A 27,794-nucleotide genomic window follows, 5' to 3' on the forward strand; every position below is an offset into this window, starting at 1 on the left:
ACTGCGAGCGCAGAGTGCACAAGGTCCTAATCTCAATCGCTCTGTAGCCAATACCTATCAACACACACCCTCCTACAGTGTTACATACTTACTTTCGCTTGTCACTGATAGGGGACAGTATATGGGACATATATAACAGTGCAATAAAAGGTGTGGTTTGGGGTTTTCAGTTATTCAAACAGTCATTGTGTGTTTTTTGGGCAAACAAATGAGCAACGTACAGGTATGAAGTAAGAAGAAATTGTTGCATTGATTGGTGTAAAAACATGGTTAGGCCTATTATAGCTAATATTATTATATTAAACATGTGGGGGGGTTTTCTAGACGATTGACCTTTATTGGTTTTGGCCACATCAACCACCCGCGCACACCACTGATTCACATTCACAATGTGTTATTTCCTTATTTTTGTAAAATATTTTATTCATGATTTATTTTTTACAATACAAAATATACACATCCAAATGATAACAATACAGATGCATACAAACATCCACATCCATCTCCAGAGCCCGTATCACTCTCCACCACATGGCCTCAAACTGCACCATCAGTTTCTCTCCGTCGCCCACACATTTTCAACATTTAGATAATAAAGCATTTGACCTTCCCGTTGTGTTAACGATGGAGGATTGGTTGATTTACAGTTAAGTCCCAAAAAAATTCAAGATGATTGTATCGAAAAGTATCGTCCAACACATCGGGTATCTGACTGCACCCTCATATGCCATGTCTTGAAATATGCAGACAGACGGAATAAAAGTACATTTACATTGTAATACTTCAATGTGTTATTTCCATTTCCTGTCACTTCACTGAATACAATCATCTGCATAGTTGACTGTATATGAAGACCTAATGCTACATTTGGAAAGTTTGAATTACCTCTAGCGTAGGTGTTCTCAGCCAGTGTGCTATGTAGGCCTATATAAAAAGGATGGAAATGACATGGTTCCATTGTGTTCAGCTCCATACAATGGTAGAGATGTTCATCTGTTTCAGAATGATATAGGCTGGCTACACACAAACATAGGCACAGGTGCAAATATCCTCCTTGTCATGGTTGATTACACACATTGTATGAATGTGTGTTTGTTTTTTCACTTTCTTCAGGCCTAGCAACTTTAATGTCTCTCATTTGTCTTCAGAATGATGAGATGATCTTTCAAATGTATGACACCTATTTCCCTATAAAACCCCAAACCATAACAGTGGTGTGACTACTATGTTATAGCATTGCCCACTTGTGCTGGCTTGTATTCAAACAGCTGTCTTGTGGTTGAAGGGCACAGCCTCAACCTTGTTACAGTGGAGTTGTGGGAGTATTGCCTCGGCTGAAGTATGCATCACTATTTCCATCAGACATAGCAGCACAGCACACTTGGTCTACGTCCCAAATAGCAACCTACTCCCAAAATGGGTGATCCTACAGAAGTGCTGCAAATTGCAGTCCCAACCCCAAAAAATATATTTTTTTAAACAGTTAAGTCTCCAAACTTAGGACATTTATTCACATCATGATATGCTCTAATTTAATCCAAGGCAATAAGAAACAAATTATTAAATTAATGTAGTACAAATGTATTGTTTATACAGCTATTTTTATTGAGAGGTGGCTGTCCAAAACTCTGAATCCCAAACTTTATGTTTGAAAATAAAGCAATTACTGATTTTTGTTTTTTTAAATGAACCTTCAATAGAACATCTTGAGTTGTTCTATTATTACTATTGTTACTATCAGTGTGTCCCCTATATTAATTTAGCAACGGCGGGACGCCACTGCTAAATCTTTGCCGCCATTCCAGAATATATTATTTAAAAAATTATTGGGATGGTAAAACGTTTTCAGTGTAAACTCAAACGACTATAACCAAATATAAAGTAAGTAGAAAAGATAATGGAGCTATATATTTCTAAGATCATCTTTGAGAACTAACAACAACCAAAATAAAAACTAGACACTCAGGGAGAATCTAAAATTTAAAAAAAGGTATTGGCCAGCATTGATTTTCTAATAATGTTTGAGTCACTCAGATAGCATAAGAACATGGCATTAGCCCTGGCAAAAAAAGGTGTAGAATTGCTTAAATATATGTTTGCTGTCCAAATTAAAGATAGCCAGCCATATGTTAGCTATGGGGATTTTCTTTCAAGTCCAAAATAAATCAAAATAGTCCAAACCCGGAACGGTCAAAATTGAAACAATAGACAACATAGAAATATATATAGGTCTCATCTTTGTATCTGTGCCATTATGGCGTCTGTGACAGCAAGTTGCATATGCCATGCTCTACCAACTGAGCTACAGAGGACCACCATGTGGGTAGTGGACAAGTGCACACTTCAGGAAAAAGTGTAGACTATTGATATGCATACCCAGCAGAGGGGCTCAAACCATCCAAGAGCCCAAATATTGACATCTGTTTGGCCAAAACAGAGACGTCTATAATGTACTGTACTGTAATGCTGCAATTCTCACCTGGTCGGTCGCAACCCACATTTTTGAATAGGATTTGAATGGGTAGCGGGTGTCTAAAAAATAATAATGATAATAAAAAAGAAATGTTCATGAAAGAATACTCCAGTCTGAACTGAAATTACTAAAACCAGGTAGAAAGTGTTTAGAAATTATAATTAACATAACTTTTTAAATAATTTAATCCCTGAACAATTTTTATTTAATCCCAGTATTTTCAATATAGAGCTATTAGCACTATTTAGCAGATCTAGTTGATCTTGTGGTCTCAAACCAGTAAGCTTATTAATATTCTTAAATCAAGAATATGGGCAAAATGTAATTATTGACAATGAAAAAGGTGGGAATGTTGTTCCCTTGTCATATAATTGTCACACTTACTATCAATATACAGTGAGGGAAAAAATATTTGATCCCCTGCTGATTTTGTACATTTGCCCACTGTCAAAGACATGATCAGTCTATAATTTTAATTGTAGCTTTATTTGAACAGGGAGAGACAGAATAACAACTAAAAAAATCCAGAAAATCGCATGTCAAAAATGTTATAAATTGATTTGCATTTTAATGAGGGTAATAAGTATTTGACCCCTCTGCAAAACATGACTTAGTACTTGGTGGCAAAACCCTTGTTGGCAATCACAGAGGTCAGACGTTTCTTGTAGTTGACCACCAGGTTTGCACACATCTCAGGAGGGATTTTGTCCCACTCCTCTTTGCAGATCTTCTCCAAGTCATTAAGGTTTCGAGGCTGACGTTTGGCAACTCGAAACTTCAGCTCCCTCCACATATTTTCTATGGGATTAAGGTCTGGAGACTGGCTAGGCCACTCCAGCACCTTAATGTACTTCTTCTTGAGCCATTCCTTTTTTGCCTTTTGGGTCATTGTCATGCTGGAATACCCATCTACGACCCATTTTCAATGCCCTGGCTGAGGGAAGGAGGTTCTCACCCAAGATTTGATGGTACATGGCCCCGTCCATCGTCCCTTTGATGCGGGGAAGTTGTCCTGTCCCCTTAGCAGAAAAACACCCCCAAAGCATAATGTTTCCACCTCCATGTTTGACGGTGGGGATGGTGTTCTTGGGGTCATAGGCAGCATTCCTCCTCCTCCAAACACGGCGAGTTGAGTTGATGCCAAAGAGCTCGATTTTGGTCTCATCTGACCACAACAATTTCACCCAGTTCTCCTCTGAATCGTTCAGATGTTCATTGGCAAACTTCAGACGGCCCTGTATATGTGCTTTCTTGAGCAGGGGGACCTTGCGGGCGCTGCAGGATTTCAGTCCTTCACGGCGTAGTGTTACCAATTGTTTTCTTGGTGACTATGGTCCCAGCTGCCTTGAGATCATTGACAAGATCCTCCTGTGTAGTTCTGGGCTGATTTCTCACCATTGTCATGATCATTGCAACTCCACAAGGTGAGATCTTGCATGGAACCCCAGGCAGAGGGAGATTAACAGTTATTTTGTGTTTCTTCCATTTGCGAATAATCGCAGCAACTGTTGTCACCTTCTCACCAAGCTGCTTGGCGATGGTCTTGTAGCCCTTTCCAGCCTTGTGTAGGTCTACAATCTTGTCCCTGACATCCTTTGAGAGCTCTTTGGTCTTGGCCATGGTGGAGAGTTTGGAACACCTGGGAGCCAGAAATCTTTCTGATTGAGAGGGGGTCAAATACTTATTTCCCTTATTAAAATGCAAATCAATTTATAACATTTTTGACATGCGTTTTTCTGGATTTTTTTGTTGTTATTCTGTCTCTCACTGTTCAAATAAACCTACCATTAAAATTATAGACTGATCATTTCTTTGTCAGTGGCCAAACGTACAAAATCAGCAGGGGATCAAATACTTTTTTCCCTCACTGTAGCATAAAAAATATTTTTCCAGATAGCATTTTTTTGGGCGAATATTGGGTGGCGACTGAGACAACCTGGTTCAATTTGGGTACCGGTGCAAACCAGTTGAGAACCACTGCTGTAATGTACTCTACTGTGCTGTACTGTACTCTGCTCTACTGTACAGTACTCTACCCGACACTACTGTTCTCTACTGTACAGTACTCAAGTTTACTCTACTTGAGTTTGTTACAATTGAAGACAGGGCCAATGGACTGTTGATCTAGGCCAATGGACTACATCAACTCAGTCTTTAACTTGTCATGGTCTCAACTCACTGGGTCTGGATCTTGGGACCAATGTCCTGGTATAGATCTTGGTGTTGGCTCCTGGATTTTACGTTAGTCTTTGGTTTACAAACCATAAGCAACCCAATTTGAAGAAGACAATGCTCTCTTATCATTGGCTGATCAGTCCCAACCCATAGTAATCCCCACCCAGTTGACACATTTTAAATGGCGGAAGCCCTCAATGGCAATGTCTATACTAAAATTAGTTGTATCCATCTAGAGTCCTTCATTTCTCTATGATTGACAGTTCAGACCGAAACACCTGTTATTTTTGCCAAATATAGGTAAAGTGATAATTTAAACATCTAACAACATAATTAATTAGATGCATAAGTAATTCAATCATTTATGTTTCAGATCAACAATCAACATTTGACAGAGAACAATAGATAATATCTCTAAATTCAATTTAAAGGTTTTGAAAATCAGGTTAAAAATAATGTATTTACTATTTTGTTAATTTGGTATGCAAATACAATTTCTAAAATGAATTTGTAATAGAAGGTTAATAAAAATGATCACTACTGTGCAGGGTTCTCCCTTTATTGAAACTTTTTCACTATGTTTATGTAGTGACAAATGTAGTGGTGTTAAAGAATTCAGGTAAATATTTCAAATATACAATACAAATAAAGTGTGCCAGTAGTATATATTGTACAGGTGTGTCTACCTGAGATATGTTGGAAGACATGTGCGCTGAAAGTTTGGGAAAAATAGGATACGAATTCACTTTTTTTTTTACCACCAATTTACACCACTTCTGTAGAATGACACATGTGCAGACATAGGATCTTAATTTGATTACCCTGTACTGCTGAGCGATTAGTGCTTTTTGAGGTCAGTTTGGTTTTGGCTCGATTATAAAAAAATAATCAAGTTGTTTTTAATTTCGGATTCAATTATTTTGGTTGAATGCTATAACACAGAATAAAACAATTAATAAAAGTCCCATGATGGTCATGACTGCTGCCCATTACTGCTTATCACTTATTAACCATAATTTATTCACATTACTTTACAAATATATTTCAGTTGTGTATATTACATTTGTATTATTTGATGACTTTATTATTTCATTCCAAGTCATCATCTCATCTCTATAGAGCTGCTGCCTATGCTGTCTGACAAATTCACTATTTTGTAGTTCTTCAAAGTAAATAAGGCATACTTTTATGACTGCTGAATACCAACTATCAAATCACTTTATAAATGTACTGTATTTTCAGGTAGAGATACCCCGCAAAGCAACAGCTGCTCTCTATATCCCTCACGATTGCGCATTCTTGGACAGCACAGTGACGCACAGTATAGTACAGTAAAGACAAGTAGAGTATAGTTCAGTACAGTTTAGTACACTAGAGTACAGTATAATGTACTGAACTCTACTGTGATGTGCTGTACTGTACTCTACTGTGCTGTGCTCTACCATGATGTCTAAACTTGTGAAACATAGACGTCTATGATTGGTTCAGATTTGGTCTGGTACTGACCAACCCAAATTTGGTCTGGTTTGGTGGCGGAGCTCATTAGAATAATAGCCAATGTGTAGAATAATACCCATATATGCAAAGGATGATATTGCATATTTATACCTTTGTGTACCTATTCAGGATGCATCACCATGTAGAGAATGAAGTTCATATCCATAATTATGCATTTATGTGTAGTACAAAAAGGGGGACCTATAATGTAATTCCGTTACTGGGTGTAACTGCACTTCACTGACTGTAGTTCAATAACCAAAATAGATTTTTTCAAAGTCAAGGTGTCATGTCATAGCTGACACCGCATTCTTTCTGCAGACATCTTTGAATCTTAATTCTGAGCTGATATTTAACCGTTTTTGGAAAACGTGGTCGCATAAAAAAAATGAGGGAGCTTATACCATAATACTGTTCCCAAACTTTGCATCTGCACAGTTCTTCAAGTAAATGTGTCTTTGTGAAAATGTCTGTGTAAATTGTTCAACGTAGTGCTTGTGCATAAAGTTGTATGATTTGTTAAACTTTGAAATCAATGGTTTTTTGGGGGGCATACACTTTAAAGTGAAAAATCTGTGCCTCAGCATAGTTCCGTTCTCGTGGAATTGCCCATAGTAGATAAAGTAGCCTACCGTAACTACGCTTCATGAGCGGGTTGTTTTTGAATTTGTTAAGATTTATAGGCTACTGTTACATAGCAGTTTGTATTAACAACAATAACAGACTGTGACACATTGAGGACAGTTCAGCCTTCCACACAACCATAATACTTCCCTGATATGACGAGAAACACATAGGCCTAAATATCATGCGCGACATTAAATTATAGAAAGTAACTTTGATTCTAACAAAGTACTGATACACAGTATCAAAAAGTGTAACATCGACTTTAGTCGGCTACTGTAAAATTGGCTATGTAGGCTATATTTACATTCAGGGTGCGTTCAATGTCCCTAGCGCTCTACGTATTCATGCGAAGCTACGTTGTATCCTAACATCGAATTCTCACACAATAAAGAACATTTCGGAATACTTACATATTTCTGTTATTTCGGAATGCTATAGGCAGCTTGAGAGTTCTTTTTGGATGAACCGAAAGGAGTTTCAGCCCATCTCCCACCACGTATATTTCATGTGTGTGAAGCTAGCCACAATAAGGATAAACAACAATAGTGGAATTTGCAGTTCGCCTTCAAAATAAAAGACCCCATTGAAAGTGATTCAAACGGATACAAATAGTGGAATCATGCCATATTTGCATTAGATAATACTAAACAAGGTCGGAATGTTGTTATATAAATTAAACAAAAGACAACTAGTTAATTTGACCAACAACAAAAAAATAGCACTGTGGATGTATTAGACTTCAGAATTGTATTGGGCCATGCTTATATGCACTGTAGAGCCTAACCAATGGATGTTGCACCCATGGATTGGGTTATCAGCCTACTCGGTGACACCCACATAACACAACTATGTAGAGTTTACACAAATGTTAGCATCTTAGCTCTTATTAGGAAACTTTAACTGTGGGGAATCAGCCCACCACAGCCTATTGTGTGTCTTGAACATACATATTGGACTGTACAGCCTAAACTAGAGATTGTGCACCTATGAAATTGGGTATCAGCCTACTCGGTGACACCCACAGAACACAACTGTAAAGGGTTTTGACAAATATTAGTGTCATAGCACATATTGCTGGACTTTGAAATCGGTGTGAAATTAGCCACATTAAGCTCACCAGTCAACCTACTATTACATTTTTTTACATTTTCGTCATTTAGCAGACGCTCTTATCCAGAGCGACTTACAAATTGGTGCATTCACCTTATGATAGCCAGTGGGACAACCACTTTACAATTTGTATTTTATTTTTATTTTTATTTTTGGGGGGTGGGGTAAGGGGGAATAGAAGGATTACTTTATCCTATCCCAGGTATTCCTTAAAGAGGTGGGGTTTCAAGTGTCTCCAGAAGGTGGTGAGTGACTCCGCGGTCCTGGCGTCGTGAGGGAGCTTGTTCCACCATTGGGGTGCTATGTATTGAACATTCATATTGCATATTTTATTAAATTGATGCATTTATTTATCATAATGTTTAACATTATCTAGCCCAAATATGGCATGATTCCACTATGTATCATTTTAAAATCACTTTCAATGGAGGACTTTCATTCCTTATTGTGGCTAGCTTCACACAGGTGTATATTTCCTACCTATCCCAACGCTTTAGGAATAGGTGGAGTGCGGGCAGGTGTGGGCGTGGAGAGGAGTTTACCGTTTTTTTTGGTGCTGCAAAGGATTATGGTAGGAGTAGGCAAGTATTCATATTTTTATGCAGAAGGCCAACGTTTATGAGGCCACATATTCAATTTTCCAGCCTTAGTTCAAATGTTCCAAACATATAATGGGACAGATTCATTCAAACCTATCTTACTTTTGCCTATTATATTCCCTTCTATTCTATTTAATTTTGTTTCCGTCTATTCTACTCCATTCAGAACCTTCTATTCTGCTCTCTGAAAAGCCACTAAGGTCCTTTGCCAGCAGAATTCAAACCTATCAAATACTTTTATATAAAACTATTTCACATAGCCTCCCAGTAAAAGAGGATGCATGCTTCAAATAAAATCTAATCAAATTGTATTGGTCGCATACACATATTTAGCGGCTGTTATTGTGGGTGTAGCGAAATGCTTGTGTTCCTAGCTCCAACAGTGCAGTAATATCTAACAATAAACACAAATCTAAAAAGTAAACAAATGGAATTAAGAAATATTAGGACAAGCAATGTCAGAGTCCGGAGTATATATATGTGTGTATAGACAATATGGACAGTATATGGATAGAATATGTAGTATATCTGAATAATAGTATATGTCCAGCAATGGTTACAGTGGGGGAAAAAAGTATTTAGTCAGCCACCAATTGTGCAAGTTCTCCCACTTAAAAAGATGAAATGGCCTGTAATTCTCATCATAGGTACACGTCAACTATGACAGACAAAATGAGGAAAAAAATCCAGAAAATCACATTGTAGGATTTTTTATGAATTTATTTGCAAATTATGGTGGAAAATAAGTATTTGGTCAATAACAAAAGTTTCTCAATACTTTGTTATATACCCCTTGTTGGCAATGACACAGGTCAAACGTTTTCTGTAAGTCTTCACAAGGTTTTCACACACTGTTGCTGGTATTCTGGCCCATTCCTCCATGCAGATCTCCTCTAGAGCAGTGATGTTTTGGGGCTGTCGCTGGGCAACACGGACTTTCAACTCCCCTCCAAATATTTTCTATGAGGTTGAGATCTGGAGACTGGCTAGGCCACTCCAGGACCTTGAAATGCTTCTTACGAAGCCACTCCTTCGTTGCCCGGGCGGTGTGTTTGGGATCATTGTCATGCTGAAAGACCCAGCCACGTTTCATCTTCAATGCCCTTGCTGATGGAAGGAGGTTTTCACTCAAAATCTCACGATACATGGCCCCATTCATTCTTTCCTTTACACGGATCAGTCGTCCTGGTCACTTTGCAGAAAAACAGCCCCAAAGCATGATGTTTCCACCCCCATGCTTCACAGTAGGTATGGTGTTCTTTGGATGCAACTCATCATTCTTTGTCCTCCAAACACGACGAGTTGAGTTTTTACCAAAAAGTTCTATTTTGGTTTCATCTGACCATATGATATTCTCCCAATCCTCTTCTGGATCATCCAAATGCACTCTAGCAAACTTCAGACGGGCCTGGGCATGTACTGGCTTAAGCAGGGGGACACGTCTGGCACTGCAGGATTTGAGTCCCTGGCGGCGTAGTGTGTTACTGATGGTAGGCTTTGTTACTTTGGTCCCAGCTCTCTGCAGGTCATTCACTAGGTCCCCCTGTGTGGTTCTGGGATTTTTGCTCACCGTTCTTGTGATCATTTTGACCCCACGGGGTGAGATCTTGCGTGGAGCCCCAGATCGAGGGATATTATCAGTGGTCTTGTATGTCTTCCATTTCCTAATAATTGCTCCCACAGTTGATTTCTTCAAAACCAAGCTGCTTACCTATTGCAGATTCAGTCTTCCCAGCCTGGTGCAGGTCTACAATTTTTGTTGCAGCTCTTTGGTCTTGGCATAGTGGAGTTGGAGGGGGGGAAAGAAAGCAATAAGTACAGGGGAGTTACAGGTCTGTGAGAGCCAGAAATCTTGCTTGTTTGTAGGTGACCAAATACTTATTTTCCACCATAATTTGCAAATAAATTCATTAAAAATCCTACAATGTGATTTTCTGGATTTTTTTTCCTCAATTTGTCTGTCATAGTTGACGTGTACCTATGATGAAAATTACAGGCCTCTCTCATCTTTTTAAGTGGGAGAACTTGTACAATTGGTGGCTGACTAAATACTTTTCCCCCCACTGTACATAGGATAGGCCTTGACTAGAATACAGTATATTCATATGAAGTGGGTAAAACAAAGTCAACACCACAGCCATTGCTAGCTAGCCAACACTACCAGCTAGCATTACTGTAGCAACTAAATACAATATAATTTAATCAATGAGAGTTTTGCAAAGTAAAGCTTCACTTTCTGAACATTCGAGATGTGTAGTACACTTGTGTAGCTAGCATGACTGACTTTGTGCTAGCTAGCCAACGTTTAATTATTTATGCGTTATGAAAGGAACTAGACACGGACATGAATGATCTGTTTAGTGTGTTAACACACTATTGGTAGTTTGTTGTAACCAAGTATTGGTGCTAAGCCGTGTGTTATTGCTAGCATGCTAGTTAGCTATGGCGTCATAGGATACAGTGCCCTGGGCAGTTTTCACGGAAGAATACTGTACCAAGTTAGCTAGCTGAATAAACAAAGTTAGTCTATTCCTAGAAAACATTGAACCGCTGTAGTTTACAACAATTATAATTTCTAAAGTGGAAGTTGGGAGAGTTGAGTGTTTCAGTGAAACGTAAGTGAGGGAGGCCCCGCTCTCTCGCTTCCCCAGATGTTTAGTTAATTTTATTCCGATCTCTTTTGCATTATTGTAGCCTGTCAACTATGTGTCTGTCTATCCCTGTTCTCTCCTCTCTGCACAGGCCATCAAACGCTTAACACCACGTGGCTACTGCCACTCTAATCTGGTGGTCCCTGCGCGCACGACCCACGTGGAGTTCCAGGTCTCCGGCAGCCTCTGGAACTGCCGTTCTGCGGCCAACAAGGCAGAGTTCATCTCAGCCTATGCTACCCTCCAGTCCCTAGACTTCTTGGCGCTGATGGAAACATGGATTACCACAGAAAACACTGCTACTCCTACTGCTCTTTCCTTGTCTGATCATGTGTTCTCGCATACCCGTATACCTTCGCACTCTCTCTCCCGCTACTCTCTCCTCTTCCATCCTATCATCTTTTCCCTCTGCTAAATCTTTCTCCCTCCGATCTCCTGATTCTGCCTCCTCAACCCTCCTCTCCTCCCTTTCTGCATCTTTTGACTCTCTATGTCCCCTATCCTCCCGGACGGCTCGGTCCTCCCCTCCTGCTCCGTGGCTTGACGACTCATTGCGAGCTCACAGAACAGGGCTCTGGGCAGCCGAGCGGAAATGGAGGAAAACTAGACTCCCTGCGGACCTGTCATCTTTTCACTCCCTCCTCTCTACATTTTCTTCCTCTGTTTCTGCTGCTAAAGCCACTTTCTACGACTCTAAATTTCAAGCCTCTGCCTCTAACCCTAGGAAGCTCTTTGCCACCTTCTCCTCCCTGCTGAATCCTCCTCCTCCTCCCCCTCCCTCCTCCCTCTCTGTGGATGACTTCGTCAACCATTTTGAAAAGGTTGACGACATCCGATCCTCATTTATTAAGTCAAATGACACCGCTGGTCCTGCTCACACTGCCCTACCCTATGCTTTGACTTCTTTCTCCCCTCTCTCTGCAGATGAAATCTTGCGAATTGTGACGGCCGGCCCCCAACAACCTGCCCGCTTGACCCTATCCCCTCCTCTCTTCTCCAGACCATTTCCAGAGACCTTCTCCCTTACCTCACCTCGCTCATCAACTCATCCTTGACTGCTGGCTATGTCCCTTCCGTCTTCAAGAGAGCGAGAGTTGCACCCCTCCCCAAAAAACCTACACTCGATCCCTCCGATGTCAACAACTACAGACCAGTATCCCTTCTTTCTTTTCTCTCCAAAACTCTTGAGCGTGCCGTCTCTATCCAACTCTCCTGCTATCTCTCTCAGAATGACCTTCTTGATCCAAACCAGTCAGGTTTCAAGACTGGTCATTCAACTGAGACTGCTCTTCTCTGTGTCACGGAGGCTCTCCGCTCTGCTAAAGCTAACTCTCTCTCCTCTGCTCTTATCCTTCTAGACCTATCTGCTGCCTTTGATACTGTGAACCATCAGATCCTCCTCTCCACCCTCTCCAAGTTGGGCATCTCCGGCGCTGCTCACTCTTGGATTGCGTCCTACCTGACAGGTCGCTCCTACCAGGTGGCGTGGCGAGAATCTGTCTCCGCACCACATGCTCTCACCACTGTTGTCCCCCAGGGCTCAGTTCTAGGCCCTCTCCTATTCTCTCTATACACCAAGTCACTTGGCTCTGTCATATCCTCACATGGTCTCTCCTATCATTGCTACGCAGACGACACACAATTCATTTTCTCCTTTCACCCTTCTGATAACCAGGTGACGAATCGCATCTCTGCATGTCTGGCAGACATATCAGTGTGGATGTCGGATCACCACCTCAAGCTGAACCTCGGCAAGATGGAGCTGCTCTTCCTCCCGGGGAAGGACTGCCCGCTCCATGATCTCGCCATCACGGTTGACAACTCCATTGTGTCCTCCTCCCAGAGTGCAAAGAACCTTGGCGTGACCCTAGACAAAACTCTGTCGTTCTCCACTAACATCAAAGCGGTGACCCCATCCTGCAGGTTCATGCTCTACAACATTTGCAGAGTACGACCCTACCTTACACAGAAAGCGGAACAGGTCCTAATCCAGGCACTTGTCATTTCCCATCTGGATTACTGCAACTCGCTGTTGGCTGGGCTCCCTGTCTGTGCCATTAAACCCCTCCAACTTATCCAGAATGCTGCAGCCCGTCTGGTGTTCAACCTTCCCAAGTTCTCTCATGTCACCCCGCTCCTCCGCACACTCCACTGGCTTCCAGTTGAAACTCGCATCTACTACAAAACCATGGTGCTTGCCTACGGAGCTGTGAGGGGAACGGCACCTCCTTACCTTCAGGCTCTGATCAGACCCTACACCCAAACGAGGGCACTACGTTCATCCACCTCTGGCATGCTAGCCCCCCTACCTCTACGGATGCACAGTTCCCGCTCAGCCCAGTCAAAGCTATTCGCTGCTCTGGCTACTCTCCAATGGTGGAACAAGCTCCCCCACGACACCAGGACAGCGGAGTCACTGACCACCTTCCGGAGACACTTGAAACCCTACCTCTTTAAGGAATACCTGGAATAGTATAACAGTAATCCTTCTACCCCATCCATTAAAAAAACGGTGGTTGTCCCACTGGCTATCCTAAATTGAATGCACCAATTTGTAAGTCGCTCTGGATAAGAGCGTCTGATAAATGACTTAAATGTAAAAGAAAATGTAAAACAGTATGTAAACATTATTTAAAGTGACCAGTGTTCCATGACTATGTACAGTGAGGGAAAAAAGTATTTGATCCCCTGCTGATTTTGTACGTTTGCCCACAGACAAAGAAATGATCAGTCTATAATTTTAATGGTAGGTTTATTTGAACAGTGAGAGACAGAATAACAACAAAAAAATTCAGAAAAACGAATGTCAAAAATGTTATACATTGATTTGCATTTTAATGAAGGAAATAAGTATTTGACCCCTCTGCAAAACATGACTTAGTACTTGGTGGCAAAACCCTTGTTGGCAATCACAGAGGTCAGACATTTCTTGTAGTTGGCCACCAGGTTTGCACACATCTCAGGAGGGATTTTGTCCCACTCCTCTTTGCAGATCTTCTCCAAGTCATTAAGGTTTCGAGGCTGACGTTTGGCAACTCGAAACTTCAGCTCCCTCCACAGATTTTCTATGGGATTAAGGTCTGGAGACTGGCTAGGCCAATCTAGGACCTTAATGTGCTTCTTCTTGAGCCACTCCTTTGTTGCCTTGGCCGTGTGTATTGGGTCATTGTCATGCTGGAATACCCATCCACTACCCATTTTCAATACCCTGGCTGAGGGAAGGAGGTGCTCACCGAAGATTTGACGGTACATGGCCCCGTCCATCGTCCCTTTGATGCGGTGAAGTTGTCCTGTCCCCTTAGCAGAAAAACACCCCCAAAGCATAATGTTTCCACCTCTATGTTTGACGGTGGGGATGGTGTTCTTGGGGTCATATGAAGCATTCCTCCTCCTCCTCCAAACACGGCGAGTTGAGTTGATGCCAAAGAGCTCCATTTTGGTCTCATCTGACCACAAAACTTTCACCCAGTTCTCCTCTGAATCATTCAGATGTTCATTGGCAAACTTCAGACGGGCATGTATATGTGCTTTGTTGAGCAGTGGGACCTTGCGGGCGCTGCAGGATTTCAGAGATTCACGGCGTAGTGTGTTTCCAATTGTTTTCTTGGTGACTATGGACCCAGCTGCCTTGAGATCATTGACAAGATCCTCCCGTGTAGTTCTGGGCTGATTCCTCACCGTTCTCATGATCATTGCAACTCCACGAGGTGAGATCTTGCATGGAGCCCCAGGCCGAGGGAGATTGACAGTTCTTTTGTGTTTCTTCCATTTGCGAATAATCGCACCAACTGTTGTCACCTTCTCACCAAGCTGCTTGGCGATGGTCTTGTAGCCCATTCCAGCCTTGTGTAGGTCTACAATCTTGTCCCTGACATCCTTGGAGAGCTCTTTGGTCTTGGCCATGGTGGAGAGTTTGGAATCTGATTGATTGATTGATTGCTTCTGTGGACAGGTGTCTTTTATACAGGTAACAAGCTGAGATTAGGAGCACTCCCTTTAAGAGTGTGCTCCTAATCTCAGCTCGTTACCTGTATAAAAGACACCTGGGAGCCAGAAATGTTTCTGATTGAGAGGGGGTCAAATGCTTATTTCCCTCATTAAAATGCAAATCAATTTATAACATTTTTAACATGCGTTTTTCTGGATTTTTTTGTTGCTATTCTGGCTCTCACTGTTCAAATAAACCTACCATTAAAATTATAGATTGATCAGTTCTTTGTCAGTGGGCAAACTTACAAAATCAGCAGGGGATCAAATACTTTTTTCCCTCACTGTACATATGGCAGCAGCCTCTAAGGTGCATGGTAGAGTAACCAGGTGGTAGCCGTCTAGTGACAGTGACTAAAGTTCAGGGCAGGGTACTGGGCGGGGGCCGGCTTGTGTTGGCCTTGAGATAGAAGCTGTTTTTAAGTCTCTCGGTCCCAGCTTTGAAGCACCTGTACTGACCTCGCCTTCTGGATGGTAGCGGGGTGAACAGGCCATGGCTCAAGGAGCTGAGGTCCTTGATGGTCTTCTTGGCTTTCCTGTGATTCGTTGGGCCGACCACACCACCCTCTGGAGAGCCCTGCAATTGTGGACGGTGCAGTTGCTGTACCTGGCGGTGATACAGCCCGACAGCATGCTCTCAATGGTGCATCTGTAAATGTTTATAAGGTCTTATGGTCCAAGACAAAATTTTTCAGCCTGAGGTTGAAGAGGCACTGTTGCGCTTTCTTCACCACACTGTCTGTATGGGTGAACAATTTCAGATTGTCAGTGATGTGTACGCTGAGGAACTTCAAGCTTTTCACCTTCTCCACAGCGGCCCGTCGATGTTGATGGGGAGGTCCACGATAGGCTCCTTCGTTTTGTTGATGTTGAGGGAGAGGTTATTTTCCTGGCACCACTCCGCCAGGGTCCTCACCTCCTCCCTGTAGGCTGTCTCGTCGTTGTTGGTAATCAGGCCTACCACTGTTGTGTCGTCTGCAAACTTGTTGATTGAGTTGGAGATGTGCGTGGCCACACAGTCATGTATGAACAGGGAGTACAGGAGGGGGCTGAGCACCCACTCTTGTCAGGCCCGTGTTGAGGATCAGCATAGTGGAGGTGTTATTGCCTACCTTCACCACCTGGCGGCAGCCTGTCAGGAAGTCCAGGACCCAGTTGCACAGGGCGGAGTTCAAACCCAGGGCCCCGAGCTTAATGATGAACTTGGAGGGTACTATGGTGTTGAAGGCTGAGCTGTAGTCAATTAACAGCATTCTTACATAGGTATTCCTCTTGTCCAGATGGGATAGGGCAGTGTGCAGTGCAATGGCGATTGCGTCATCCGTGGCTCTATGCAAATTGCTGTGGGTCTAGGGTGTCGGGTAAGGTGATATGATCCTTAAGTAGCCTCTCAAAGCACTTCATGATGACAGAAGTGGGTACTACGGGGCGATAGTCATTTAGTTCAGTTACCTTCGCTTTCTTGGGTACAAAATACTTCGGTCTTTGGCCAGAGCACCCCAGTTATTTCCTGATCAACACTTTCCTGAGAATTGTACATTGACTGAAATATGTGCCATGTCTCCCTCTCTATCAGGGTGCAACCTGGGACTGGATGAATGCAAAAAGGAAACATCTGGTTTACCATTTTACAGGGGACTTCCCAGACCTCAACTGATCCTTAATATGCAGCGAGGAGTTGCTCTCGGATGGAGTGCATTTCTGTGTTTAGACAGTAGGGTCTTTGTGAAGATGTGAGTTTAACGGAGTTTAAAAATGTGAGTAAGATGCACACTAGTGCTAAAACAGGCAGACAGTGTGACCTAGAATCCTCTCGTACTCACTCACTGTGGGAGCTGTGCACTGCATTTCCACTACAGTGCATTTTCAGTCTCTCTAACCTAAAAAATTAGATCATAGGCTCAAAGGAGAGATCGGGATATAGATGCAATTTGGTTTTTGAGCCATCGCTTAATCAGTTCTTGACAGTCTCTTGTGATATGCAGACACCAAGTGTTTCTATGGAAATTAGCTCACCGGCATAAGTGGTTGGTTAAATATTGCACGGCCTCCTGACATGATGGGTGTGTCACGGGAGTTGAGTTGTGTGTTGGTTACCAGAGCCACAAAGTGGGTGGGGGAAATATTGCACAACCTTAGGGAGCATGGAGCAGCAGTGTAACCACTTCTGAATTTGCAATGGTCCGGTCTGAAACAACTACTCAGTTCTGGGCTGGTCCACGATAGGAGCTACTGGATTGGACTCTTCCTTAGTGGCAGTCTGCCCATGTGAAAATACATGAACTACAGAGAAACCAAGCTCTCTTAAACATTAGCCATGCATGAAACATACACTGAGCATACAAAAACATTAGGAAGACCTGCTCTTTCAACGACATACACTGACCAGGTGAAAGCAATGATCCCTTATTGATGTCACTTTTAAATCCACTTCAATCAGTGTAGATGAAGGGGACGAAACAGGTTAAAGAAGGATTTGTAAGTCTTGAGACATGGATTGTGTATGTTTGGCATTCAGAGGGTGAATGGGCAAGACAAAATATTTAAGTACTTTGCCTGGGGTATGGTAGTAGGTGCCAGGCGCACCGGTTTGAGTGTGTCAAGAACTGCAACGCTGCCGGGTTTTTCACACTCAACAGTTTCCCATTTGTATCAAGAATGGTCACCACCCAAAGGACATCCAGCCAACTTGACATAACTGTGGAAAGAATTGGAGTCAATATGGGCCAGCATCCCTGTGGAATGCTTTCGACACCTTGTAAAGTGCATACCCCGACGAATTGAGGCTATTCTGAGGGTGAAAGTGGGTGCAACTCAATATTAGGAAGGTGTTCCTAATGTTTTGTACACTAAGTGCATTTCATTAGTGGGTGAACTTAAAGGCCTGAGGTTATGGACTCTAGTATGAACAATAAAGAAGTTTAGGTCAGTGGGCAGTTTAACAATAATTTATAAATGGTATAATTTGTTTCCTAAATTAATCAAACAAGCATTTAGAATTGAGAAGATATTCAATGTGCATGTTCTGGTACATGTTACATTTTAGTTGAACTGGCATCACTGGCTAGGTTTTCATCCAATTGACAACAGATTTTCATGTGACTATTCCAAATCTGCATTAAAACAACATGTGTATTTTCCCATCAGAAATGTGTTTCCATCAAATTGTCTTGAAGGGGATTGAAGGCAGTGCATGATGACAATGCACATAACTTTTGCGGTTAAATAAAAAACATTAAATGGGTTTGCATCGCATTTTCAACTCTACAGATGTTTTCTTCTTCACAACAAATGTTGCGTTATATAGCGAATGTGCCCACTCTAGCTGTCACGTTGTATACAGATAGAAGACAGGCGCAGGAATGCGTAGGGTTTTTTATTACTCTCCCCAACATGAGATACGTCATGGAAAACGACGGGGACGAAGCCAAAACAAACAAGTATATATAACACAGGGATGTAACCCAAACGAGAGAGCAAGGTGTAACCCTCTAAATATTACACGGGACGAGACCAGTAATAACAAGTGCACAATTACTCGGTATGTAAACTGTAATACAACGTACTCACGGGACCAACGGATATGGGGAACATATATATATGCCCTCTGTATACATACACATACTAATCAGGGGGAATGGGAACCAGGTGTGCGTAATGAGACAAGACAGTCCGGGGGTTGGTGGTAATGAACCAGGTCAGTGACGCCTAGAAGGCCGGTGACATAGACCTCCGGAGCTGGTGAACGGAATAAGCAGCAGTACGGAGGGGATCCGTGACACTAGCCAATAGCATGCATATACAGTGCGGATATAACCTACATGAGATTATAATGGACAAAAGAGCAAGATCAGTTTTATTTGTCAAAAGGCAGCCAAGCATCGATCATCATGTCACCTGAATAAAACCCTCAATATTTATTGGAAAGGAGCATCAAGCTCATCACCTTGCACTTTCACCACCCTGTTAAGTTAATCATAACTAACTTCATCTGTAGCCTAATAAACTGCATGCTTGTTTACCGAGTCGTACTGGGGGAGGACCACACAACATGTCATCGCGTGACTCCAAGTTTACTTGAATATGATGGTTATTATATCAATATTTGCGCGAAAAAAGCGTCTCCACCGAAATTTCGCGCACAATTAATTTTACCAACATAAAAAGATCCCACCTTGTCTAGCGTATTTTGTTTTGTTGCCATTTGGAAAGTTTACCGACAAATTTGCTGTTTCCATTAGGCCTGTCTTGAATGTTTTTTATCGCATAAAAGGTAGGATGGATCCGTGGTAACTCACACCAAAAAATTTGCCTCTTCCAGAAATGAGAGATTTAGGGTCTTGTTAGGTCCTACTAATGATCTGCTGATGAAAACTTTACATCTTATGAACAGCCAATCCACATGAAGTGCTTCTGCCAGATGTATATAAATACGAACCATGTTTGCTCCTCAGAGGTGGAAGGGGTGGACCATCCTCCTCAGTGAATTTCATAAAAATTAAAATTGTGAAACATTAAAAAAGTTATCCTTTTTAGATAAAACTATACTAAATATATTAAAGTCACCAAATAATTGCTTAAAACACACTGTTTTGCTACGAAGGTCTACAGTAGCCTCAACAGCACTCTGTAGGGTAGCACCATGGTGTAGCCGGAGGACAGCTAGTTTCCATCCTCCTCTGGGTACATTGACTTACATACAAAACCTAGGAGGCTCACAGTTCTCACCCCCTTCCATATACACAGTAATTATGACAACTTCAGAGCTTTTGCAGCATGAACTGACATGTTGACCACCCAATCAAAGGAACAGAGAATTAATCTAGGACTGAAAACATAAGCTACAGCTAGCTAGCACAGCAGGACATAAAATGTGGTGAGTAGTTGACTCAAAGAGAAAGACAATAGTTGAGCAGTTTTGAACAAATGTATTTCTTTAAAAATGAAGGAGAAGCAAGAGTGAGAGAGAGAGAGAGAGAGAGAGAGGGCGAGTTAGCAATTGTTTTCACTTTCACTTAGCTAGGGAATGCAGCTAGCTAGCTTATACTACTCAAACATCTGGCTCAAACAGAGATGGATGATATGTTAGCTAGCTGGCTATAGTTATCCAACACTGGAACTCTTCCAAGTCAAGGTAAGCTTTTGGTTTTATTAATTGCCACGAGGCCCGCCGACAACTGTTAAACTGCTTGCTGACTGTACACTGTACTGCATGATTGTAGCGGGTTTACTAACGCGTTAGTTCTAGTAGCTATGTTGACTATGACGTTACTAACATCGTTATCTAATATGGTGACAACGATGTAGGCTTGGTTAGCGGTTATGATATGAAGGTTTGGCTTGGAAAGGTTTTTTCACCTGGTCACAGACAGCTGACGTGTTGTGCACTGAAGTCCACAAGTGAAGGGAAAAGGTGAGATGGATTAATACAACGTACATAATGTTAATGCTGTTTGTATGTGGCTGCTATGAAAGTGAACTGGGTTTGCCTGTGATTAGGGGTGTATTCATTCCGCCTATTCTGTTGAAAAACGTTTCTCAAACAGAATCAAATGGAATAAAACGGGAATAAACATACCTGAATTTGTCCAATAGAAACTCGGTTTGCAACTGTTGGACTAATGATTACACCCTACATCAGCTAGATGCAGGCAATATCAGCTAGATGCAGGTAAGAGTGTGTAAGGCTATATTGAATGTGTCACTGTCTGTCACCTTGATTACTCAAATTTTTCCGTGGACCTGTGCACCTATGTTGTAAACTTTAATTTATAGGCTAGGTTGTAGTAACCTCATGATGGGTATAGGGAAAATGTTAGTATCATGTAGTAGCCTAAACCTATCAATGTTACATTGAGCTGGGTGAATGGAATATGAATGAAAGTCATCCAATATGGTGTAGAAATAAGGCCATGCTCATTTAAAAAAAGAATTGTCCTCCCTCATCTTAAAATTCACAGACCGCCACTAAATTCACTCATGAGTTTGTCAATAAACCTCTGTTTTCCTGGGCAACTCTACATTTGTGTTTTCTCAGCTATACCTGACCCTACAGTACATAACTCCACTAGTCAGAATTGTACCCACTGACAGTCAGCATTTTTTAGACACAGAGAGACGTATTACTCTGCTTCCTGGTAGAGCAGGGCCCTGAACCACATGGAGCAACATTTATGAAGCCTCCAGACAACTGCTCACCACAAGGCCAACAACTGCCTTGAAAGAGCTATCTGCCCAGAGAGGGTGTGCAAGCCCCTTGTGGTTCAGCCTGGGCTCATACACTAGACGTAACAAAGTAAACGTTAGTGATTGGAGACCAAGGCTTTCTGAAGGCTTCAGAGGTTTCACCAAATTGTGCTAAAAAACGGTTCACTACGCAGAGCTTCATTATCGGTTTACAATGCTCATTAATGACATCTGCTGGTCAGCAATAAATAGCAGTGTGTGATTATCAGATAGACATTTTAATTTCTCCACTGTTTTCATCAAAACTCCGTGGCACAGCGGTAAGTCGTTGGCTTTAGTAGCCTATTATCAGTTGGAATACCAGGTTTGCATCTCACATCATGCTTCACTTTTTTGCCTTCAACTTTACTATTTTTCGACAACGGAATCTATGGCATTGTTTAGGATGCTTAAGACAGAAGTTTATACTATACTAAATAAAGAAAAATATTTTAACAACAGTGCAGAAAGTGTCATTTCACATAAAACTATTTTCAAAATAGTGTGCCTTCAACGGGATTCAACCTCATACCCTCATGTCCCTGAAAGTTCCATAGTTCCCTACTCTACCTGTTAAGCTACCAGTCAGGTGAAACTATTGGTGTTTCTCAAAATGCATACTACCGTGCGCCGAGCATGCAAATTGGAGCACGGGAGGGTCGGAGAATGAGTCCAAATCAAAATATGTGAAGGCGAGCACGGAGGGCACTTCTCGAACGCGTACTCCGTTTGTACATATTTTAACGCATGCATTGATGCAAGCTTCAACAGAAAGTATGCAAATAAATATAACGCAACTTTTCTTGAAATCAATGGCGGCAATTATTTGAGCTGAAGCGAGAGAAAATAAACTCTGAATTCAGATGAAATGTTGCCTATTCACATTTCATATGTTGCCTGACTACACTATTGTATCTTGATATGTTAATAAATACATGCTGTGTTAATTTTGGCATGTTTACCTACCTACGTACCGTAGACAGCAAGACCATAATAAGTCTCCCGAGTGGCACAGTGGTCTAAGGCACTGCATCGCAGTGCTAGCTGTGCCACTAGAGATCCTGGTTTGAATCCAGGCTCTGTTGTAGCCGGCCGTGACCGGGAGACCCATGGGGCGGCGCACAATTGGCCCAGCGTCATCCACGGTAGTGGAGGGAATGGCCGGCAGGGATGTAGCTCAGTTGTTAGAGCATGGTGTTTGCAACGCCAGGGTTGTGGGTTCGATTCCCATGAGGGGCCAGTATGAAAAAAATAAAAATAAAATAATGTATGCACTCACTAACTGTAAGTCGCTCTGGATAAGAGCATCTGCTAAATGAATAAAATGTAAATGTAAGTCAATAGGGCTAACTGGCTAGCTACTAGTACTGTTTGCTAGCCAGATAGCCATGAAGAATTGACATCCATCTTGCATAATATTAGTTTTAGGTCATTTTTGCCTGTTAAACTATCTAGTTCGCCACATTATTAAGATTCACATATAGCAAGCTGATAGTTATGAAGTAAAACAGATGCTTTGTGTATATCTTGTTTCGTCTCTATTGCCATTGTTGTCCTGGCTGGAAGATGGTTCAGTGAATGGGTACTGTAAGTCCATAGTAAGTCAATAGGGCTAACTGGCTATCTAGCTAGTCACAAAGAATTGGTAGGTACCTACAAAAAAATGTACATCTACCTTGCATAACATTAGTTTAAGGTCATTTTTGCCTGTTTAACTAGCTGGCTAGCTAGATTATTACAATTCAATATCTAGCTGATAATTATGAAGTAAAATGTTTGCTTTGTGTATATCTTCTTTCATCTATTGTTGCCATTGTCCTGGCTGGAAGAAGGTTCAGTGAATGGCCTAATGAATGGCCTCACTAACGTTTACTATGTTACGTCTAGTGTATGAGACCAGGCTGAACCACAAGGGGCGTTGCACACCCTCTCTGTGGTGATAGCTCTTTGAAGGCAGTTCTTGGCCTTGTGGTGAGCAGTTGTCTGGAGGCTTCATAAATGTTGCTCCATGTGGTTCGGGCCCCTGCTCTACCAGGAAACACCCTGTACAAAATCCTAACTATATTTGTAAGTATGGTGTCCAGTAGAGGTCAGTGTATGAAACGTAACATATCATACTAAATGGAATGTCATCGGATCTACATACATAATAATATGAAATGCTCTGAGACCAGGTTGTGTAGTTAGGATACATTACAGCTGGCACAGGCTGCATCCCAAGTGGCACCCTATTCCCTTTATAGTGCACTACTTTTGACCAGGGCCCATAGGGTTCTGGTCAAAAGTAGTGCACTGTATAGCGAATAGGGTGCCATTTGGGACACAATCTCATACTGCCAAGTGATGTGAAAGTGCATGAATCTGCTCCTTGTATAATTACTGTAATTGTGGCCCTTTTACTTCAACAGAGTAAACCATGACCTGTCTCAGAGGAAGACTGCTCTTTTAACCGGTTTAGTCAATGGGCGTAGCTTGGTTGAGCTTGGCTTGGGTTAAAACAGGCTGTTTGCCTAACAGATTTGCCACATCTTATTTTCTATCAAGGCTACACCACTGAGAAAAGTCCTCCTGGATATGTCTGGATACTTTAAATCAGACAGGAAGTGTGATGTTTACGTGTGATAATGAGCACCATGGAGACTGACTGGCTGGGGATCAGACTGCAGGGAAGGTGAGGGCAAAGGTCACGAAGATGGGCAAGCTGAGGCCCTTCACCTTGAACACCTGCACACAGAGGAAAGAAGATGTACAGCAGTTCAGTACTCAGCTACCAGAACCCTCTAAATACAACAGAAATTGGAATACAATGCCCTGTTAGCTAGTATCTGAGTCAATCCTCTTGAAGTTTATTTGTTTAAGCTACCCAAAATTATCAATTTACTTTTATCCAACTAAATCACAACATTGCAATGCTCATATCCTGAAAGTACTAGACCCTATCTCCTGTCCTGAAATCACACAGACACTGACTCCACCCTCCCTTTTCCTGCATCATCCCTTCTCATGCCTCCATACCTGGTTCTTGCAGGTGCGCTTGCTCAGCCCAAACTCCTGGTTGATGGGACTACTGTTGAAGTCCTGCCACTGGCTGTGCACACGGGCCTGCACATTGATCTGATAGGACACGGCCCGCTCTGGGGGTGCCTCTCAGGGGTGCCTCTCACACTCCAGCACAGACATGGCATGGTCCCAGTGTCTCAGTCTCTGCAGTGGACATAGGTACACAGCCATTCACTCCTTGTTCAACACTGTGTTTACTTGGTGTAATTTATCTGCTGGTTATTGCTTTTAACCTTGCCACATGCACTTGAGAGAAAATATCCGGATTTACGGTTCTGATAGTCCTAGTGACACCTAGTGGAGTTAGTTTGAAAAGCATTTACCCACCACTGATCTATAGTACAAATGAGATAATGTACAAGAAATGACTTAAGAGATCACTGGCATACCGGACACCCCCGCAGCCCACACAAGGTGGGGGGGCCCACAAGCTCTATTTTATTTTATAAATAATTTTGACATTAACTCTCCAAAAAGTCAATCATAACCTTTTTAATTTCCATATTTACTAGGAAGTTAAGTATTTGTTTCTTCTCAGTATAGAAAACAGTCAGGCCTGCAACCTGGACCTACAGGCTTTGGTGAAAACATTTGCACACAAAAATGCAAGGCGACGCAGTCGCATACTGTAGCTACTATAGGCCTCTAGGTAAAAAGAAAAGAGAGACTAGCACAGAGATACTTTTTTCTAAAAGAAAGAAAGAGCAAAACAGACACAGAGAGAGAAGCAGAAACAGGACTTCAGAAGACATGGGGAGAGTCTCTCAAATTGGATGTAATTTAATTTGATTGAATTTACCAGAGATTGGAGCCCATTTGTGTAGGCTATTAGCCAGACAAAACATGCTGAGTTCAACAATAGTGGCAAAATTTATCCTCAAGCTGACTACTTTTTTCCTCATTGTTAGGCTATTTGATGTGTAATTTTTATGGCTATAGATAGAAGTGTGATGGGTGATTTGAAGGAGTCAGGCACAGGAGGGTAAATCACAGAATACAGAGTTTATTCTGGAATACAGAGTTACGCAGGATAGAGTCAAAACAGTCCAGTGCGCAAACAGTCCAGGCGCACTGGAACAAAACAGGCACACGGGGAAAATATACCCCGGCAATACAAAATACACGTAGCTCAACCGAACTATTCTCTCCTCAAAATAAACAATCACCCACAAGGACAAGGGGGCAGAGGGAACACTTATACACATACTAATGAGGGGATATGAACCATGTGTGTGTAATAGACAAGACAAAACAAATGGAATGATGAGATGTGATGCGGCAGTGGCTAGAAGGCCGGTGATGACAAACGCCGAAGCCTGCCCGAACAAGGAGAGGAGGCAGCTTCAGAGGAAGTCATGACAGTACCCACCCCCTTGACGCGCAGCCCCAGCAGCGCGCCGACACCGGCCTCGGGAAGGCCAGGAGGACGCGGAGCAGGGCAAGCCGGATGGCGACGGTGGAAATCCCACAACAGGGAGGGATCGAGGATATCCCTCACCGGGACCCAGCACCGTTCCTCCAGACCGTACCCCTCCCACTCCACGAGGTACTGATGGCCCCCCACCCGACGCCTCAAATCCAGGATGGAACGGACGGAGTACGCCGGGGCCCCCTCGATGTCCAGAGGAGGCGGAGGGACCTCCCACACCTCAGACTCCTGGAGCAGACCAGCCACCACCGGCCTGAGGAGAGAGACATGAAATGAGGGGTTAATACGATAATCATGGGGAAGTAATAACCTATAAGTAACCTCATTCATCCTCCTCAGGACTTTGAACGGCCCCACAAACCGCGAGGTCAGCTTCCGGCAGGGCAGGCGGAGGGGCAGATTCCGGGTCGAGAGCCAGACCTGATCACCCGGTACGAAGACCGGGGCTTCACTGCGGTGGCGGTCAGCGTTGGCCTTCTGACGACGAACAGCGCATTGGAGGTAGACGTGAGCAGCGTTCCACGTCTCCTCAGCGCACCGAAACCAGTCATCCACCACAGGAGCCTCGGTCTGGCTCTGGTGCCACGGTGCCAGAACCGGTTGGTAACCTAAAACACATTGGAATGGCGTTAGGTTAGTGGAGGAGTGACGGAGAGAGTTCTGGGCATATTCGGCTCATGGCAAGAACACCAACCACTCCCCCGGCCGGTCCTGGCAGTAGGACCATAGGAACCTACCCACATCCTGATTTACCCACTCCACCTGCCCATTAGACTCGGGGTGGAAACCAGAGGTCAGGCTGACCGAGACCCCCAGACGTTCCATGAATGCCTTCCAGGCCTTGGATGTGAACTGGGGACCCCGGTCAGACACTATGTCCTCTGGTACCCCGTAGTGCCGGAAGACGTGTGTAAACAGGGCCTCCACAGTCTGCAGGGCCGTGGGGAGACTGGGCAGAGGAAGGAGGTGGCAGGCCGTGGAAAAGCGGTCCACAACGACCAGGATGGTGATGTTACCTTGAGAGAGGGGAAGATCAGTCAGGAAATCAATACTTAGTTGTGGAACTGGTAATGGCTGTAACTTACCCGCTGGGAGGTGCCTAGGTGCCTTACTCTGGGTGCACACCGAGCAGGAGGAGACATACACCCTCACGTCCTTAGCCAAGGTAAGCCACCAGTATTTTCCAGTCAGGCAGCGCACTGTTCGAGCGATACCTGGGTGACCAGAGGAGGGGGACGTGTGTGCCCAGTAGATCAGCTGGTCACGGACAAGTGCAGGCACGTACTGCAGCCCAGCTGGACACTGAGGTGGAGATGGCTCTGTGCGTAACGCCTGCTCTATATCCACGTCCATCGCCCATACTATCGGCGCCATAATGCAGGAGGCCGGGAGTATGGGGGTGTTGTCTCTGGGCCTCTCCTCTGTGTCGTACAGCTGTGACAATATGTCTGCCTTCACGTTCTTCATACCCGGGATGTATGATAGAGTGAAAGGGGACGTGTGTGCCCAGTAGATCAGCTGGTCATGGACAAGAGCAGGCACGTACTGCAGCCCAGCTGGACACTGAGGTGGAGATGGCTCTGTGCGTAACGCCTGCTCTATATCCACGTCCATACTATCGGCGCCACAATGCAGGAGGCCGTGAGTATGGGGGTGTTGTCTCTGGGCCTCTCCTCTGTGTCGTTCAGCTGTGACAATATGTCTGCCTTCACGTTCTTCGTACCCGGGATGTATGATAGAGTGAAATCAAACCGGGTGAAGAATAGGGCCCACCTGGCCTTGCGAGGGTTCAGCCTCCTCGCTGCCCGGATGTACTCCAGGTTACGGTGGTCCGTCCAGACGAGGAAAGGGTGTTTCGCCCCTTCGAGACAGTGCCTCCACACGGTCAGGGCTCGGACAACAGCCAACAGCTCCCGATCACCAATGTCGTAGTTCTGCTCTGCCAGGCTGAGCTTCTTGGA

The 27,794-nt window shown here is 43.3% G+C and overlaps 1 protein-coding gene across 6 annotated transcripts in view; it reads right to left on the reverse strand.

Moving 5' to 3' along the window:
• Window positions 1–7,284, reverse strand: part of LOC121547298 (pleckstrin homology domain-containing family A member 1) — a 35,183-nt gene extending 27,899 nt beyond the window's left edge. For all 6 annotated transcript variants that reach the window (XM_041858483.2, XM_041858482.2, XM_041858485.2 and 3 more), the window contains exon 1: window positions 7,183–7,284. The gene's annotated coding sequence lies outside the window, so the exon portion shown is untranslated. The remainder of the gene's footprint in view (window positions 1–7,182) is intronic.
• Between the last annotated feature and the right edge of the window lie 20,510 nt (window positions 7,285–27,794).

This window comes from Coregonus clupeaformis, chromosome 31 (assembly GCF_020615455.1).
Source record: "Coregonus clupeaformis isolate EN_2021a chromosome 31, ASM2061545v1, whole genome shotgun sequence".
In the NCBI taxonomy this organism is placed as follows: Eukaryota; Metazoa; Chordata; class Actinopteri; order Salmoniformes; family Salmonidae; genus Coregonus; species Coregonus clupeaformis.